At 38.6% G+C, this 20507-nt stretch overlaps 1 protein-coding gene across 4 annotated transcripts in view; it reads left to right on the top strand.

The window, feature by feature from the left end:
- Positions 1-20507, top strand: part of grid2 (glutamate receptor, ionotropic, delta 2) — a 557059-nt gene that overhangs the window by 290315 nt on the left and 246237 nt on the right. The window lies entirely within an intron of this gene.

Genomic DNA, 20507 nt, shown 5'->3' with positions numbered 1-20507 from the left:
AATTGCCTTGCTATGCATTTTGATAGCAACTTTGTTAATGAGAAAATTAATTAGAGGGTCAGTCAGCTGGTTCAGCAGTAGCAGCAGGAGGAGTTAGAGAAAAGCTCAGGTTGTAGTAGAAGACCTGCCAGCAAGCACAGTCCATTATCTCAGTGAGTGACTCAGTTTTTGGAAACAGGTAATGCAGTTTCCCTCAACTCAGTTAACAGTCTCAGAGCTGTTAGCCAAACATGCTTACTGGAATAAGTCCCGGTTGTTTTCTTCCCTCTATAGTGATTCATACTGATTAATTTTTGAAACATGTGCTGCTAATCTTTGTTGTTCTTCTTACACAAACATACCTAATTCACACTTTCTTTCACACGTTTACAAAGACTGTGTTTTCTGCCACATGTTGCTTAAAAGACAGGTGAAGATTTAGTCAAGAGGACTACTTTTCTTTTTCTCATTACATGTGCATTTACACATGCCTCCAACACACACATAATTATGTTCAGTGAGCTGTAATCCATTAACTGACAAGAGCAGATTGATTTCTTAAAAGGTCTATTCAGTTACACACTGTTCCCAATCAGAGCAAATTGACAAATGTGGATAGCAAAGAGCAATTACCAATGATGGTTTAAACTTGTGTGTTACACAGTAGACCGGGAAATGTTAAATCCAACTGCAACCAAAAACTGCAATTTCATGAGTTGACTCCAAGAGTCTGATACTCCATAGAGGTCCATGTTTAAATGTGGTCATTATTTTGTATCTAGTTTTGTTGTAAGCCAATGTTTTATTTACATGTAATGTCATTGTGAATTGCAAGCATACATTGCAAAACCATAAGCTAGCAAGTGCTGGCATTAATGTATACAACCCCTCAGCTTTCTTTCATTATCCAGCTATGTTCACACAGTCTCCAAAGGAGAATAAGATCGTAACCAAAATTGCATACTGGAGGTTTCAGTTTGGATTCTTTTCTTTTGTTAATGGCCTGCAACAGAAAATAATAAATAAAATTAAAATAAAATAATTTTTAAAAGAAACAAGTGAAAGCCATTAGTTGTTAGCATAACTGACTGTATGTCTGATTCAGTCCTCCGGGAACAAAGGAAAGTACATACAAAATGAAAATGGAGAGGATTTTAAAATTAAATGAGGTTTGTTAATGCAGGTTTAGCATTTGAGCTATTTTTGTTGTACTTACTTCCATGGATATATTTTTGTAAAAGTGTTGTGATTTAATGAACTTGGTTGATATATTCTTTGTATCTTTTAAATATTTCATTTACCAGAAAACTTTATTAAAAGTATTAAAGACTTGAAAAAAATCACTCAGTATAAACACTAAACTCCTATAAATATATGAAAATGCTTTTGTTTGTAATTGCAATTTCCTCTAATTTAAGAAATTGCAGGGGGAAACATATATCAGCAGCCCAGTTTTCTAATTTTAATTAAACCTTAAAAACAGTCAAAATAAAGTTGCTAATTGTGCTGTAGGTCAAAATAGAAAAGTCTCTGTTATTTATAAATATAATAAAGAATTTACCAAATATAATTCTGGTCAGTTTTTCTGCGCCTTCTGCCTTTGCTTTCCATAGTTTTCCTATTTACTAAATAAGCAAAAAGTATTGAAACAGTATACTTTTGTATTTGAATTTACATTACTGGTAAAAAGATTCAGAACCACCAGGTTTTTCCAGTTTTTTATTGAAAATTATGTTTGATGTCTTATTGCACTGTGAAATGAAAGCACAGTGTATATATACAGGTATATGTATTAGAGATGGCACGATACCACTTTTTTATGTCCGATACCGATACTGATATCATAAATTTAGATATCTGCCGATACCGATATGAATCCGATATAGTGTTTTTTAATCAACAAAACTGTTTTTTAAATATCTTGCTGCATTTTGTATAAGTTCATACTCAAGTTTAAAACAACAACTACACTAAAGCTATTCTGTTATACCTGTATGCAAAAAAAATGTTTCATAGTTCAGCAATACTGATCAATCTAATAAACTTAAACCTACACCATCCTCCCTATTCTGGTATTTTAAAGAGTACTTAGCATAAATATTAAGCAACCTAACTAATAGGGTTCCAACTCCCAGCAACAACAAAAATAAATAAATAAAAAATAGGGAACCACCCCTCACGCTCCACCTCATGATGCTTAATCGACGTAATCAACCTTAATTTGATGCAGTGTGAAAAAAATGCACAGAAATCAATTATTTTTCAAGAAATATTAAATAGATTCAACATCTTTCTTCAACAGAATTGCAGACTGCACAGATGGTACCTTCCCAAAGGAAAAAGTACTATAGCTTACTAGGGTATATATATTAGACTTAATAGTTACTATATACAGTAATGGACTTCTATTCATTTTGCATCAAATTAAAACTTTGGGTGTCAGATAATTATTTATTAAAAGCTTGACATTTTAAATGAGAATAAGAAATGTCAAGCCCCCCTTTTCCCTGTTAATGCCCTATCGGCCCCCCTGGCTAAACTTTGCTAGATCCGCCCCTGCACAGTTACCAGCGTCAGCTACGTAGAAAAAGATCCTCGAGTAGAAAGTAATATTAAATACATTCTAACAACAGCTGATCAAGCTTAAACGTGCTTCTGTTGTTCAGCCGCTGGTTTCCTCTTTCTGGTGCAAAGTGGGCCAAAAGCAAACTAGAGACACGGACTCACGACAGAAAAGCTGATCAGCTAATCGTTAAGCAGTTTCATGATTGAAGTAGCAGCAAGAAGAGGCAGTCGCTCCATATATCGCTTGTTAAGCTTAACGCAGGAATGCTTTACAAACATTCAGAGATGGACTTACACACTTGCTTTACTTCTCTCGGGGATAACTTTGTCGGAGATGAAATGCCGGGTTGCTAGCGAAGCTCCAAATGCTATCCAGACCACCACAGGTCCCGCATGCCACAGCCGCTCTATCACGTGATGCATACTGCTCCAACGTGCTAACGTTCTGAGGTGAGTTACGGCGTATTGCAAGTTTTGTGAGGTGCTTTCGTGATATTTAATGGATCGGATTACATTTTTTATTTTTCTCCGATATCCGATCCAGTAATTTAGGTCAGTATCGGACCGATACCGATACGTAATATCTGATCGGTCCATCTCTAATATGTATATGTATATGTATATACACTCAACAAAAATATAAACGCAACACCTTTGTTACTGCTCCCATTCCCCATGGGATGGACGTAGAGACCTAAAATTCATTCCAGATACACAATATAACCATCCCTCCCAAACAGTGGTCACAAATCAGTCCAAATGTGTGGTAGTGGGCACATCTGCCATATTGAGATAGTCCATCCCACCTCACAGGTGTGCCACATCAGGATGCTGATCTGACATCATGAGTAGTGCACAGGTGTACCTCAGACTGCCCACAACAAAAGGCCACCCTGGAATGTGCAGTTTTGTCTCACAGCAAAATGCCACAGATGCCACAAGCAATGAGGGAGCGTGCAATTGGCATGCTGACAGCAGGAATGTCAACCAGATCTGTCGCCCGTGCATTGAATGTTCATTTCTCAACCATAAGCCGTCTCCACAGGCGTTTCAGAGAATATGGCAGCACATCCAACCGGCCTCACAACCGCAGACCTCGTGTAACCACACCAGCCCAGGACCTCCACATCCAGCAGGTTCAGAATCAGAATCAGAATCAGAATACTTTATTGATCCCTGGGGGAAATTATTTTTTGTTACAGTGCTCCATTTTAAACCAACATTAAGACAAGACAGACAATACGCTAACTAAGAATAGTACAATATATACATATATATACATACATACATACATACATAAGTCACTTATAAATAAATATTTGGAAAAGAAACATGTGTAGTTGTAAACATGTGTAGTTGTAAAGGTTCACCTCCAAGATCGTCTGAGACCAGCCACCCAGACAGCTGCTGGAACAATTGGTTTGCACAACCAAACAATTTCTGCAAACTGTCAGAAACCGTCTCAGGGACGCTCAACTGCATGCCCGTCGTCCTCATCGGGGTCTTGACCTGACTCCAGCTCGTCGCCGTAACAGACTTGTGTGGGCAAATGCTCACATTCGATGGCGTCTGGCACGTTGGAGAGGTGTGCGCTTCACAGATGAATCATGGTTCACATTGTTCAGGGCAGATGGCAGCTGAGAATGTCCCAGTTCTTGCATGGCCAGCATACTCACTGGACATGTCACCCATTGAGCATGTTCGGGATGTGCTTGACCGGCGTATACGACAGCATGTACCAGTTCCCACGAATATCCAACAACCTCGCACAGCCATTGAAGTGGAGTGGACCAACATTCCACAGGCCACAATTGACAATCTGATAGACTCTATGCGACGATGTGTTGCACTGCATGAGGCAAATGGTGGTCACACCAGATACTGACCGGTTCTGGGACCCCAGACCCCCAATAGCGCAAAAAACTGCACATTCCAGGGTGGCCTTTTGTTGTGGGCAGTCTGAGGTACACCTGTGCACTACTCATGATGTCAGATCAGCATCCTGATGTGGCACACCTGTGAGGTGGGATGGATTATCTCAATATAGCAGATGTGCCCACTACCACACATTTGGACTGATTTGTGACCACTGTTTGGGAGGGATGGTTATATTGTGTATCTGGAATGAATTTTAGGTCTCTACGTCCATCCCATGGGGAATGGGAGCAGTAACAAAAGTGTTGCGTTTATATTTTTGTTGAGTGTATATATGTGTGTGTGTGTGTGTGTGTGTGTGTGTGTGTGTGTGTGTGTGTGTGTGTGTGTGTGTGTGTGTGTGTGTGTTTGGGTTTTTTTTCTATTTGAGAAATCAAAAACAGCATATAATTTTCAATATGATAATTTGCATTCAGTCAGATTTAATCTTGTATAAATGATTCAGCACACCAAAAGATATACAAGACAAATATAAGATATACAAAAGTGTAGAATGAGGTATACAAAAATATGATAGTTACTAAACACATCAGAATTGACCAAATAGTTATGATCTCTTGAGAAAATATAGCAGTTTACTATTCTATAATGAGTTTTACTAAACAGAGCACATGTACCCATTTAAATCTTCCTCTTTGTCTGGTAACAGTTGCTTGCCTTCATTCTTCAGTGCCAGATGTCTCTTTGGGTGGGACTGACAAGTAAGTACTGCTTGCTGTAAAAGTAACACTTTAAAGGTACTGTGCGATACTGAAAGTATGTACTACACATTACTTGTTACTTTAAAAAGTAATAAATTACTTGTGGCATCTTCAAATTAACTCCTTCATATGACAACCTTAAACAACCTATAAAGGTGTTAAGAGGTATGACCCAGTACTTCTTTTTTTCCATAAAAGGTAAAAACTTGCTCCTTTTTGTGGGTAATGCATTTGGTTGTTGTCATTTGTTCAAACTAAGCTTACTCTTATTTTAGTATTCTGGCAGCATTTCTTTCTTTTGGTCTGCTCTATTATCGTACGCTTCCCACCTTGTCTAAATCTAAAAGAGAAAAGTTGTTTTTCTGCTATCATATTCAGGAAAACAACACAGGGACTTAAAATATATGCCAGCTCTAATAAGCCTAAAACTTCATTCAGTCAGGAAACAGAAACATTAAAGAAATGAATCATATGTTTTAAAAAAGTTCTTTTTTCTTTTTTATGGTCAACAAGCTGTGGCAGTTTAGGAAGTACCTTTTCTATGAACACAGGCATATAATGAAAATCTAGGTTTAATAAAAATTGATTAGAATGGGGGGGAGCATTGGCTGCCACAGGTGCCTGGTGAAAAGAATATACTGGTAAGCACATAAACAGAATCTCTCTCTCCCTCATCCCTGTTTAATCAGACACAAGGTAATATCTTTTGGTTCAGATCACAGTGGATAGTTGAGCCCTGAGGGAATTTGGAAGACACAGATTTTCATTAAGGGGTATCTATCGAGATAAATCCTACCTGTGATACTGGCAAGTATTCCATTTTCTTCCCTGTTTGCTTGTTCCAGGTTGTGCATCTTTTAACAAAGATCCTATGTGTAACTTTGGATTGAGGCTGTATTTTCCCACCAATATTCTCAGTGCAAACACGGGTGCTTTTTATTATTGTGATTACTGGAAGATGAGAACATAGTCATTCAATATTACTTACATTTTATTTAGGCTTGCAGCATAATTAAAATCACACACTGTCTGTGTTTTAAATCAACACCAAACTCAGTTTTTATTTCATTAAGACCTTTCATTTGGGTTAATGAGTTATTCTTTCCAGTATTACAACACACAGCTGTTTGTAGTTAATCTAACCATTCATCTATTTATAGTCAGTACATAAAGTCTACAGTTTTCCTTATGGCAGTGTATTACACTCTTGGATCAGATGTCACTAGGGTTTTTTAGGAAGTGTACCAGAAAGATAAAGACACCTGTTACAGTTGTTTAGTTGCTCAGAAACCCCCCCCAAAACAAGCAGTAATAAGAGTGTCCATAATAACTTTTGGATAATATGCTAACTGTGTCTGTCATTAGATATGTTTTTTTTTTTAATTCTCTTTTGTATTTATATTTGGGCGTGTGGCATAATAATTATTATTAAATCAGCATCTTGAAAATTTACACCTCTTGTAAAAGAACAATAACTTCCTCTTACACACTGGCCTGGATTCAACTCTCAGATGATTAGAAACCAGTCCGTGTGTCATCGCAGGGAGTCCTCAACTTTTAAAAGCAATTATAAGAGCTGATTCGATTGAATGGCTATTACTGGTAGCTGTCTCAGCTCCATGTGCTAATAACAAATTACTCCTCTTCAAAAGTGATGAGCACAAGATGAGTATAGAACAGGATGATGCTCAAACACGTCATATAGCTTACTCTTCATGTTTCTTAAAGGTTGTACATGCTCCTCTAGTCAGCAGTTCACCCTCATGAAACTCCAAGTATTAATTAAAAGGGGAAATAGGTTTATGTAAGAGCTTGTGTGTGTGTGTGTGTGTGTGTGTGTGTGTGTGTGTGTGTGTCTGTGTGTATCAATAGACATGTCATGCTTCTAAATGATAAATCATCTTTTTTTCTTTTTGTCTTTGCCCTCCCTCTAATGAAACTACAAACCCATGCTGTGAAATAAATATAAACATGCACCCTTACAAACATGTCAACTCACAGAAATAGCACAGAGTATAAACTCCGGGCCTTCTCTGTCTGAGCGGATGCCAGCTCGTCCAAATTGGATCACAGTGTCTTCGAGGGGACTAGGTGTACAAGTATCAAAGAGATTGAAGGGCTGACAGCCAGCCAAATTAAAGCATTAAACCTTAGCATCCGTCTGGTTTCTGCACAGAGCGGGGCAGGAAAGGGGAGTGAGTGGGAGAGAGATTATAGAGGCGAGATTTAAGGGAGGGGACAGACAGGTGGTAGGGAGTGAGAAGAGAGAAAAACAGAACACAGCAGCATGAGATGAAGCGGAGGGAGAAGAAACAGAGAGGAAACCAGTGAGCAGGAGTGGGAGGCAAAAGGGAGAAGTGATCCGACAGCAGAGGGAGAGACAATGTCAATCCACAAAGGTCAGATAAAGGCAAAAGCTGTTACAGGAATGAAAGCACTGGGAATAAGAAATAATTGTCAGCCTAAATTATTATGTGTGACTCTGAACCCACAGGAAGTACATGTACACACTCCATATTTACTATTTTGGAAACAACAAAGTAATTTGCTCTGATTTTTCCTGTGAAAAGTGCTTGAGGCAAGAATAAACAGATGAACAAGCCAAGCAAGTTTTGTGAAAAATATACTTTACATAGAGTAGGTTATTGTTTTTACATTTAATGCCACACAATTATATATATACATGAATAATAAATGTGTGTCTTGATGCATTCTCAACAACTCTGCAGTTACTGAGTCAGCAGAGTGTTGGCAATTTTGATGCAATATGCACCTTAACAACCCCCCCCACCCTTAACTTTACTTTAATTTTATACACATTTGGCAGTGGGACTGAAAACACCTGATTTAAAAAGTGAAGAGGTGATAATGCTAATACATTTGTCTATCTATTGTATGTTGTAGCTTTGAAGTTTAGATTAGAATTAGAAATGTATTTTTGTGCTCTAACACGTACCTTCAGAATGAAATAAATATAGTAATACTTCCTTCAAAGTACAACTTGTGAAGTTGGGGGTGGGTTTGGCTACAAAGAAGTGTTTTTATTTATTTATTTTCCCAATTCAACATGCAGAGCAGTAAGTAGTCCACATATCGCACATATCCCTCATTTTAAGCCAATATAATGCTAGTACGTATCTATATTGGAAGTCCTGAAATTTCCACATGATATTGGTAGGGATCTGCCTATTAAATTATGTGTTCTCTAAGAACCAACCAATGGGCAAATCTGTTGTGAAAATTGATCTTGAATAATAGTCATTCACTCCTGAGTAACATCACCGTTTTCACAGGTTTGGAGTTCCAACAGACAGATACTTGTTCCTTAGATAACAGTATCTGGGTATGACAGCAGGAGATGCAAACCGCTTCAACACAATGACAGCAATAACAGCTTTTAGCGCTGTGCTGTCGAGTGGCACAAACAGCCGGGTGGAAACGGGACAACAGACAAACCACCACTGAGATTCAGACAGCTAGAAACACAAATGGATACTCATACACTGACACACAAACACACACATGCCAATTAGTGACAAACATTGTAATTGCATCTCATAAGGATAGCAAAGTCTCATTAAAAATGAAATGAAAAAGGCCTACATCCACCATACTGTGTACACACAGACAACAGCAAATGTCTTTTTTTTGGTGCTTCATTTCTTAAAAATTAATTTGAATTTGATGTGTTTACCAAAACACTGATTGCTTTAATGAGCGGCACATTGTTGAGTGGTTGTTTGTGTGACCCCCCTGATGAAAACTAATTGACTTTGAGTCTAAAACTTTGATTAGAAATGTTGTCTTAGTATAACATTCCTCTGTCAGAAGAGAATTGAGAGCCATTTCAGTTACGCTATGAGTTTTACACCTATATTGTTTATGTACTTTATAAAAAAATCTTTCCTTGTTGCTTTTAATGAAGTGAACAGAAACTGGGAAAATAGAGAAGGAAATTGATTGCTTAATTACGAATATGCTATGAACGCAAAGCAATTAACAAAAGCAATCCTTCTCTCTCACACACATTCACACACAACTTCAGCATTGCTTAATAATGTAGCTATAAATAGTTTTATATAAATTATTTTCATTCTGCTTAACTGGTCAAAGAGGGCATTAGGGTCTCTTTTTGCATATTTAATTAAATTGAATTCAAAATAAAATAATAAGTTATAATAAAAACTAAAATGACATTTTAATCAATGGAAAAAACACAAACTTTGTCCAAAAACCTCTCATGTTTAGCTGTTTTCCACTTTTTCTTTGGTCATTTTAGCTTTTTTGGCCAGGGTGAAGGGAGTATCTGCCATCAAACAAGAAGACAGCCGCATGTAACTGCGACGGTGTTTGCTAGTTCACCTTACATGCATTAATGTAATAACGTGGTTAGCCTACTCAACGTAAATTACACACGAACAACATTAAGCTACTCACGCAGGGAAGAACGGCTGCTGCTGCCATCATCATCCGTCATCATTTCTGCTACACTGGCAGGGCTAGGGGCCAGGACTCTCCTCTTTGGGTTCTTGGGGGATGTTGCTAACTCCGGGTCAGATAACAGGCAACCCACGCGCAGTAGATGTGCGCGGTGTCAGGTCTCGCAGCAAGCTATCAAATACGGCGCATTTCTCGGCTTCTAACAAAATGCTATACGTCGCCAGGTGTTTCATCAGATTCGAGGTGTTACCTCCTTTGCACAGTATCAGCTTAACCCTAGAACACTATCGCTATAAATAGTAACACGATCACTAATGCCGGGTGATTTTTACCCGATATAATATAACCAATGAAAAGTAATCAAATATATCAAAACACATGACAAATTAGATTGGTCTTCTTTTACTTTCAACTGTGCCATGTCTAACAAAATGAAAAATAAAACTCCTAAAACAAAATAATGACTCTGGAAAGCTGGTCTTTGGCCCACCCATTCCTGGGACATTTGAGACTTCCCTGGTGATGGCACAGGCTCCTCGACACGCAAACAGCTGCAGGAGAGAGAAATCATGTAAATGTATTTTCTCGGGTGTAAATCACCCAGCGATAGTGTTCTAGGGTTAAAGCACTTGTTAAAGCATATTTGTGCCATGTTTTCTATATTGCATTATCTAGAGAGAGTGGGAAAAAATGGCTCAGATCAAGGCCTTGACAGACTAAACGTGGCAGTTTGTGCAAGATTTATTTCTTTTTTTTAAAGCAGTTATTGTAGTCATGATCACAATTTTACATTGCAATCGTTAAAGGATAAAGTAGAGGGCTGCTTTAAAAAAAAATCTATATTTATCAAACACAACTACAGTGGAGGACCCCAAAAATCACAAAGCATGTCTGTTTGTTAATGTTTTCACGCTGTGTGATTGACTATAAACATTTGCTCATTCAATTATGGATCAACAGAGTGACAGCAGAAGGGGCTTTACTGAGTACTTTGAACAGATTCTGCTGTCGCTTTTCAACTTGAAATACATCAGTCCCTTGCTCCTGGCTTCTCTCTAGGCCTTCACAGGGGGCCTGCCATCTGTCATGTGGTGCACGCACGTCATACACACGGTGTCCACAGTATATGAGCAGCGATGCACACAAACACACCAATATAAAGAAATTCCTGGGAACAAGCATGCAGTGGCATAAGCGATCACACACAAAAACCAGGAAACTCATGCTCACGTGCACGCACTGTTTCCTCCCTCTGAACTCATTCATTCTTGTTACAGCAACATAAGAGTTATCAAGCATCCTGTCAGGGGAATGGGAGAGAGAAATACAGTGGGGGAGAATGACAAAGAAAGGATGGCATGGCTTTGGCTGCAGTGTAGCTCTTGTATATTTATCTCAATTAGATTTTCTGGGACACTGTGTATACATAGGGTTTATTCCACCAGTCTTTGTGCGTTTCAGTTTGTATTAGTAGATATCAAGATATTTGTTGGACTAGATATGTTGTTCCACTGTAGTTTAGAAAAACACTGCAGTGGAGTGAAGATTGGAAATGTTGGTGTCTTTTTTTGACTGGATGTCTGCAGTTTACCTTTCTTACCTCACAGTAGTCCATTTTTTTCTTCTCATGATTTCTATGCAGAAGCCCAAAAAACTGCTCTATTGCCTATTTTCCAGTGTAGAGTTTATTTACTTCAGTTCCATATGCTTTGTTTTAAGTGTTTGACAGTGTGTGCAACTGTATCCAAATACAATGGGAAACCATCATATGGAGCACAAACTCTTCTCTCTCTCTCTCGCTCCTCTGGATCTGTCAGTAATCCGGTGCCGCTGCACTTGAATCTCTATTTTTCTCCGAGCTGTATCTTTTGCTGTCTTTGTTCTCCAATTCCTCTTTCTCTGTCTCTTCACATCTCTATTTATGTGTTTCTCAGTCTTTGCCATAACCTCATATGTGCTAGGATCTATTAGCCTCTCTTCCCCCCCCCCCCCCCCCCCCCCCCCCTCACTCTCTCACGTATACACTTCTCTGTCAGTTTTCTTTCCTTCCCCTCCCCTCCCTTCCTCCATCGAGATCATCTGTAAAATAAAAGGTGAATATAGCCTTTAGCTAGGTACTAGCACTTCAAAGCCCTCTCATTTTCCCTCTCTCTTTTCATCATTGGAAGGTTGAGTACTGTTATAAACCCACATAACCTTTTCACCACATGGCCCTTGTCTCTGTCTGATCTCTTATCGATGCCAATTTTATCTCAAGTGTGAAGGAGCTACTGTACATTCAGTTTGAATATACAGTATATGGCTATGACTTAAACCTTCTGTTCCAAGTATGTTTAAGGCTTCCTAATTACATCTACTTCTCCAGAAACACAAAAATGCAATGTGTGTGAGCATGTAACAGGGAAGCCTGAGGATTTGAGTACCAGCTGCATATGCATATTTGTGTATATGAGTACCTCCCTTTGAAACTGTTGGTGCTCCTTGTATTTCAGCCTGGCCTCTCAGCAGTTTTGAGGAGTACTCTCAAAAACTGGACATGAATTGTTAAAATTTTCATGTCAGTGAGAGTGAATTTATAGGTAATGAATTATAATAGGGAGCATATTTCGCGTCAGGAATAGTATTTTTGTCGAGGGATATGTCACCATGACAACCAGGAAAACAAAGTTTTAAAAGACATGGCAAGCTGTATTTTAACCTAAAGCGTAAGCCACAAATTTGTAATGCATTACGTTAACCAAATGATATTTGCAATTAATAACATATTTTAAAAAAATATGTGAAAAAGCTGTGAGGTGTATGATTCAAAACTTGAGTCTCCAGGATGAAAGTCAAGACAGCCTACTCCACCACCATCGCTCACAACTACCAGACTTTTTCTTGCATCTTGATCAGCACATGTAAGAGCTGAGTGTTGAAAAATTCTGTTCAAGGACATAAAATAATGTTGGGAAATTCATGCCAAAGACTCGAGGAATAAAAAAGAAAGAAAATTGGTGTCCAAAATCACACTCCAGTAGATTAAACCTTGTGACTATATCACAAACTGTTGTTAGACTGAGTTGTGTAGTTGTAGGTAGGATAATCAGTGTTATTAATTTCTTTGTGTTTTGCAAGTTATGTCTAATCAGTGTATTTTTTTTTTGTTCTTCTAGGCTGATTGCACTACTGGGGGGAAATATAAATCCATGTAGAAAAAAAAACTGATCAAGTTTATTTTGGCGATGTTGACCATATGCTTGATTTATTGTTTTCTTGTATCTTCTAATTTACTTTGTCTTTGATAACTTCAAACTTGACACTGTACGATTTTTCCAACAACAAGTTTAAATTGGTTATATAAACTGTCATTGCCGTAGGCAAAGACTGCACAGCCAGACAAAGAAACATAGGTGCTACGTGGGCTATGCATCACATGGTGCAAAGCACTCCAGTGAATAATCAAATAAGCAAGAATGATATAAGATCCTTCTGGGAACTCATTTCACCTTTTGGGTTGAAAAATGGTATAGCTGCTATTTTGTCTAAGTTTGAAATGTCATTGCAATATTAGAGAGCCAGAAAAGAGAATAGTTGATGCTGTACTGACTACTGCTGCTTGGAAAAGACAGTAAGGAGGTGGAAGAACACAAGACACTTGCTGGCATGTTGCACTGGATGGGTGCCTGGAAGAAAGGGGCTACAGATCCCTACACAGTCTTGTTGCCAGTACCAGGATTTTTAGGCATGATACAAGCAGCTATGGTCAGCTAGTATACAATTACTCTGTCAGTGCGCATTTGCGTGTGAGTGTATTGTCTCTGGTTTTAAAGGATCTTGATATCTTTTTCTTAATGACTTTTTTATGAAACTGAAGTGCTCAATTAATGAATTTTGGATAATCAATCAACCCTTCCCTTCACATTTTTATTAACTGCTCTCTGTCGTTTCCTATAATATCTCCATCTGTGGGTATGCAATCCCTTTCTTTCTTACTGAAGTAACTCTGATAGAGTCTTGTATCATTATGGAGTTCTCCATATTTCATCTCTCTGCGGTTCCCTCCTTCCTTTCATCACCTTCACCATCTCCCTTTACTGCCCTATGATTTGCATTTGTCTCCGTCTTACTCAACAAGCCTTGATACCTACTTTATTTCCCTGAGCTTTTTACTGTAATGCATGCTTTGAAAACATCTCAATCCAGCTTTTCATTTGTCCTCCCATTTATTTTTAATTCTCCTTTTCTACTCGTTTGCTAATGTTGCTCTCACGATTCATCAATGTATTTACTGTCTTCCAAATCTATGTACACAGCTGCAGATAATTAAGTTTTTTCATGCTGGCTCAGGCACAGGGAAAGGCACCAATAGCATTGGGAAATCCCTTACTGGTAAATGGTGTAAACACTGCTAAATATTTTGTTTGATATACAGTATGTCACTAATGTGTTAGATAAACACCATCAGATCAGCCTGTTTGCGCAATCCGTGTGTAAAATACCAAAGAGACACATATTCACCCACTCAGAAATCAGAAAATCTTGTTTCCTATAAATAATACAGTTCTGGATTGGGTCAATCTGTTACAGGTAAATGAACATACCCAAGCTCCCCATCTCATGCCAGTTATTGCCAAATGATGACAAAGTGAACTGATTGAAATGCAGTTCCTGTAGCTATTTTGTCAAAATCTGATCAGACTTTCTTTTTTTCTTTCTTTCCAGTGAAACGTTTCACTTTCGGAGAGTAATGATTGTGTACAAGCGTATTACACATTTAAAAATAATATTAATATGAAAAAAAAACCTTTCCCCCTACATGTTCACATGATAGATCCACTAGATTAAGGAAGTGTTGGGGAAAAAAGAAAACGACACACATCTGTCCTAGCGAAGTAATAGCAGTAAAAGCCCAAAGGCTGTAAACAGAAGAGCTGTGGATTTTCCCAGGGGACACGTTCATCTCCTTGACTTTACAATAGATTGAGCCGGGGCACAAAGATATATATGGCGTCAGGTTTGTCTGAATGGATTGAGGGTGGATGAGCGAATAGCCAAAGGAAAGAAGAGATGAGAAAAAGGATAAACTGTCAACCCATGGGCCACTATACCCACACCACATATGCCCATAGTTTATTTTGATTCTGTACTTTCTCTTGTGAGCACACACACACACACACACACACAATAACACACAATAAAAATTAATTCACTGGCAGGCACTGAGAAGCATCAAATAGCGAGCAAGTATCACATTTCGCACTGTGTCTTTTTTCCTTGTGTAGATATTGTCTAAAAGAAATCACTCTTGACTGTGGGTTGACATAAGACAAATGGATTTTTGAGGATTACTATTTGCTGAAAACTGAAAGTTATGCTAATTCAATGGAAATCACATAGGTGGTAGATGCTGAAAGAAGAGTGGTGAATTTTAACAGGGGATGAAGTAGCCACTAGAGAAGAAGGGCATGGGGTGCATTTTAATTGGATTTAAAGAACAATTGAGTTGCTGGATTGATGAGTGGATGAATGGAGAAAAGGAACAAAAAAAAAAAAACTTCCCACAATTATCTCCTGTACATGTTTCAGGTAATGGAAAACAAAGTAAAGGAATTAGTTTTTAGACCAAATGAGAGGAAAAAGAAAATAGAGCACGGCTGTGGTAAAGAGGCACTTATCTGGCATCCTCATAAAAACTAGGAACTAAAATCTGGGTTCATTATACAGTTCACTTCAAGTTGAATTTGTGAGAGGCAGGAGAAGAGTAGAGGAGTTACAAAAGAGAGCAAGGTGGAAGGATGAGTGGAGTGAAATTAAGGGTTATTTTGCAAAAATAAGAGAAGAGGGAACGTAGGAAAAGTGGCATGTTAGGAATTTCATTGCAAATAAAAAAAGAAGAAAAAACTGTGAGACAGATACTGAAATAAAAGGGGACGGCTTATTCATCTGGTGAGTGTGATAACAGTGAATGCAGCCACTGGATGAATATAGTGGTAAAGGGTACTGAGGGAGAAATGAGGAGAGAAATGAGGAGAGGAGCGCAGATAGAGTTACAGACAAGACAAAAAGAGCCTGGATGAAAGAGAGGATGTATACATCTCCAGGGCACAAAGACTAGAGCTGAATAGATGATGTTAAATGTGACAAGATGAAGGGACCAAAGGGGGTCCATTAAATGTTAATGGGAACAGGGTAGACGGTCGAGAGGCTACCCGGGGCAAGAATAAGAACAGATTGTGTTTGTGAGAAATCATTGGTCTGGTATTTTCAGCAACAGGAAGTGCCAGAAGTCTAAAGAACCTACAGTGATAAATTTCTAAAGAAACAGAGTCGAAAAGGGCACGTTATCTTTTACTCATTCTACCCCCCTGAGCACATTAATTCAAGTGCAAATTCCCTGAAGGAGCGTATATCAGCAAACTACGATTCCACACATCCACGCAGGCGCTCACAGAGGCATTTACAGTATAGAGCAGAGCATATTTTCAGCCTGCCAGCTCTGTGACTAAGCATCTCTCCCTGCCACTCAGTGCTTAGTCGTGTATGGCACTGTGCATGGCAGCAGTTTGGAACTGTGGACCTTCAAACAATACATGTAACAATATACGGACACAAGTAGGTCATTCAAACACACACTCACACACTAAACACAGAGATACACTTCTGGCTAGGACAGTGCTTTGTGAGCTTGCAGGACTTCCTATTTGTCTATGAATTTCTGATCAAACCAGCCACTTTCTTTTGATTACACACTCATCTTACAGCCAGGGGATACATGGTTTTTCATTCAACCACTCTTCTGCTGAAAACAAACTAAGTCCTCCCTGTTGCTGGAAGTATAATCATAACCTAATGAATAAATAATACAATATCTGTTTGCTAGGTGTTTTTGTTTTTGCTGCTGAATAGAGACACTTGGGAGATTTGTGAGGAGACTCCCCCTTACACAATGGCAGTCTTTTTTAATATCTTTGTTGCATTGTAGATCATAGATTAAGAGGACTGTTATATTAGAGATAATATGCTAATGTTAACTACACTTTCCCCTTATTTAACATAAAATAGTTCCACAGAGAGGCAGAGGCTGTGCTTTAGGGAGAGAGAGACTCTAAATTTCTTGTGTTTATTGGTTCTCTTCAGGTATTGATTTCCTTGCTTCCTATCCATCTGTCTTTCGCTGTTGTTTCCATCCTTCAGACACCGGGTCACAGAATCTGGAGGACAGTGTGTCAGTGTGATAAAGTCTGTATGGTGTGTGTCAGTGTGTGGTGGAAGGAGAGCTGCTTTGAGAGACACAGCTAGAAGAATCGGTCACACCTGGACGCAGGTGAAGTGCTTGCAGTTCATTTATTCTGACAGACCAACAAGCAGGAGACAGTGCTCAATAACATGCTCTGCTGCAAACAACTCATGTAAAATGCACGCTGACATACAAACATAAAAACGTCTGCATATAAACATTAAGTGGATGGGACAGAGTGTATACTTGATTTATGTAGTGTGTTTTTTTGCAATGGTACTGAAAAGCAGACGAGGCTAATAAAACCCCCATGGCCAAGCACCTGAAGTTGTAGAGAGACACCTGTGTTTAGGAATGACTGATATTTACATCTCTCACATGAACACCTCTCCATAGCTGTTTGTCAGGTCTTAGCTGCTTTAGGGAGACTGAATCCGGCATCATTTATCATGCATCACCATACTGCCCACACAGGGGTGGGGCGTTTGCGTGCGTGGGTTGGCGATGATGTTGGGTTGTGAGTGTGGTTTGGTGGTGGTTGTAGTTCATGATGATACGTCAAGAATTCCAAATAGCAATACTTTCTATTTTTTGCCTACGCCATGGCTCACAATATGAAGTGCTTTGAAGTAACTATTGTTTTAATTTGGCAGTCTAGAAATAGAAGTTAATCGGATTGGATTGAACCGAATTGAACTGAAATACAGATCTATCATTTACTCTTAAAACATTGTTCATCCCTACAGCTTAACATCGTACCAGTAGCTCTAGCTCCTTCTCATGTTCATTCATTAAACTGTTGCCTACATCAGAGTGATGTAAACTTGGGTTGGGTTAATGCAACGAGCCCTTTAAGTTATTAGCAAAAAGTATTAATGAGGCTAATGCTTAGAAGCCCCCCACAGACTTAAGGATGTGTGATGTAGAGGGGATGAGGGCACTAATTCTCCAAAGTGCCCCAATAACTAATGGATTAGCAAAGCTTTCCATTAGCCAAAGCCTTGATCGTGCTAGGCTAATGTGCTGTTTCTAGACTGGAACAATGCAGCTAGTTAAAAAAAAAGTTAGTTAGCATGCCAGCTATAATACACATGTACAGACTGAGTAATTTCCCTAGATGTCCTCAGCCCAAAAATCAATCTCAGTGCCAGTTTTATTTAAATAGCACAATCCATTTCACGTGAGCTATGAAAAATAAAAACATTAAAACTATGGCAAAAATAAGAGAAAACAAAAAAACACGACAAAAACTAAAAAATAGAAATTAACATGCACACAAACTCACACAGTTATTAACTGTAAGCTACTTAGAATAAAAAGGTTTCAAGTCTATTTTTGAATGTAGACACAGTTGCAATTGACCTCAGGTCAGCGGGCAGCTTGTTCCAAAGAAGAAGACCACAGTAAGTGAAAGCACCTTCAGCACACTTAGATCTAATTCTGGGAACTGTCTTACGATCCTCAGCCGATGACCTGAGGAGTCTAGTTGGGTTATAGACACTGAGCAAGTCAGAGATGTACTGAGGGTCCAAACCACTGAGTGCTTTATGAACTCAAAGAAAGATTTTAAAGGCGATTCCGTAATGAACTGGGAGCCAGTGACGTGACTTCATCACTCGGGTTATATGTTCAACTATTCAGAGACATGGAGGCTCACTCGCACAGGTCTAACAACCCTGTGATAGGCCCAGGTGCAGATATTTTTCAGGCCCTTACTGCCACATCATATTGAGCAAACACACATCATATACTCTTTCCTCCTCTTTCACACAGACACACAAACACAGGCTGCATTTACTAGCATGTGAGCTGCATATTCCTAGATTTTATACTGTGCATTTAGACATTTGAACATTTTATTTACACTGCCTTTGACATAGTATTTTATTCTATTCTATTGTTTTTTCTTAATTTTTGCTGCTCTTAATTTCGTACTGTCCACTTTCTGCCGTGACCAAGCAAATCTTATCTCTCTCATCTCTTAAAAAACATTGGCCTTTGGTTCACAAGATCTGACCATCTGACTGTCTTTGCTCACTTGCTCACTAGACATGACTGGACTTACCTGTGCTCAAACATTAGGTTCCTGGTAGATCGATTCTGGGCTCAATGATTTTTAAGAATAGAGGCTGTGACTAAGCAGCATGGTGAGAGTTTGTGAAGTTTAATCATATATTGTTAGAGTTTAATTAATTCCTCAAAAGTGGACTTGAACAATGGGCAGTGAGACTGAAACTGTATTAGCTTCTACACATTAATCATCTACATCAATGCAGAATGAAATGGTTTTTTGGAAAAAACCCTTCAGCTATTGCTAAAAAGGAAAATTGCTTCCAACAATGTTTTTGCCAGTTAATTACAAAAAGGGTTTGCGTTCATATATTTAAAGTTATTGCTCATAAAATCAGATCAGTGTCCTGGAACTGCTTGAGTGACAACTTCAGCCAGTCAGTCAACTTCAAGTCAAACTGTTTTTGAGCAGACCATCCCTCATACGTATTTAATCTTCTGTGTTAACTTTTTTGTTTATAATTTCAGACAAATAAAGAGTGACATGAATTTGGTTTTAGGGTGACTGTAACATCTCGTAAATAAATAAGGCCAGTGATGCTTGAACTAACGTGAATTAATTAAACTTGATTTAATTAAACAAACTGAATTAAACTACAAAACGAAATTAATCAGACAGCACGCTATGCATCAGTAAAACACGCATGCACACAAATCTACAGGCACACATACTAATTTCTCCTGATTTGAGACTTCATCCTCACCTCTTTGAACACTTTGAAATCCAACTCATTAGGTTGTTTTTGTGCAACCAGCTGACACGGTATTCATTGTCATATTGTATAGGTCACATGTTACACACACACACACACACACTTGCACACATGCAGTGCTTTATTCTGCCCTCTCAGCACGATGATTCTGTCTCCTCGAGCTTCTCTTTTTCTAAAACTTTTTTTCTTTTCACTTTCTTTCTTTGGCTTTATTTTTGCAGTGTCAACAGATTACTCCCTGTGGCATTACACAGGCTGACTGTGTGTGTTTTAGATTGTGCTAACTTGCTTTTATACATTGCCATTTCACAGTTTGTGTGTCTGCATCTCTGTTTGTGTTGCTATACTGTCTTTAAACAGTCTTTCACCGCTCTTTGTTTTTCTCAGTAAATCTGTGACAGGATTTTAGTCAGCTAGGAGTAAAATAAACACTGCTAACATTAAAAGATGCAGTGAGGAGCAGAAGAGGAGGATGAAATGAGGATCAGGATAGATAAGGGATGGAAAAGGGAGAGGGAAAGCTGGGGACTTTCAGAGAGGCAAACAAAAAACCAAAGCAATAAAGAGGTGAAGAGTCAAAAGAGTGAAGAAGCAAGGATAGGTGAATGTTTATGTTACCATGAGGGTAAACAAGAGATGATGGAGAAAGCGGCTGGTGAGTGAAGATGTTGCGAAAGATTGGGAGGTGAAAATCGAAAGATTCTGAAGGAGGAATGTTAGATAGGATGTGGCACAGGAAAGCAGATGATTCCAAACTGAGGACACTGTATAGTATTCTGCAGTGCTGTAAGGCACTTAAAATAAAAATCACTGCAAGACTGTGACTCTGAAATGATTGGGGCTGAAAGGTAAGCACTCAGAGGGGCTGTTTTGAACAAGAAGGGA

The sequence above is a fragment of the Astatotilapia calliptera genome, chromosome 12, assembly GCF_900246225.1.
Source record: "Astatotilapia calliptera chromosome 12, fAstCal1.2, whole genome shotgun sequence".
NCBI lineage: Eukaryota > Metazoa > Chordata > Actinopteri > Cichliformes > Cichlidae > Astatotilapia > Astatotilapia calliptera.
Note: the sequence above shows the minus strand (reverse complement) of the source record. Positions and strands in the feature narration are given on the sequence as shown.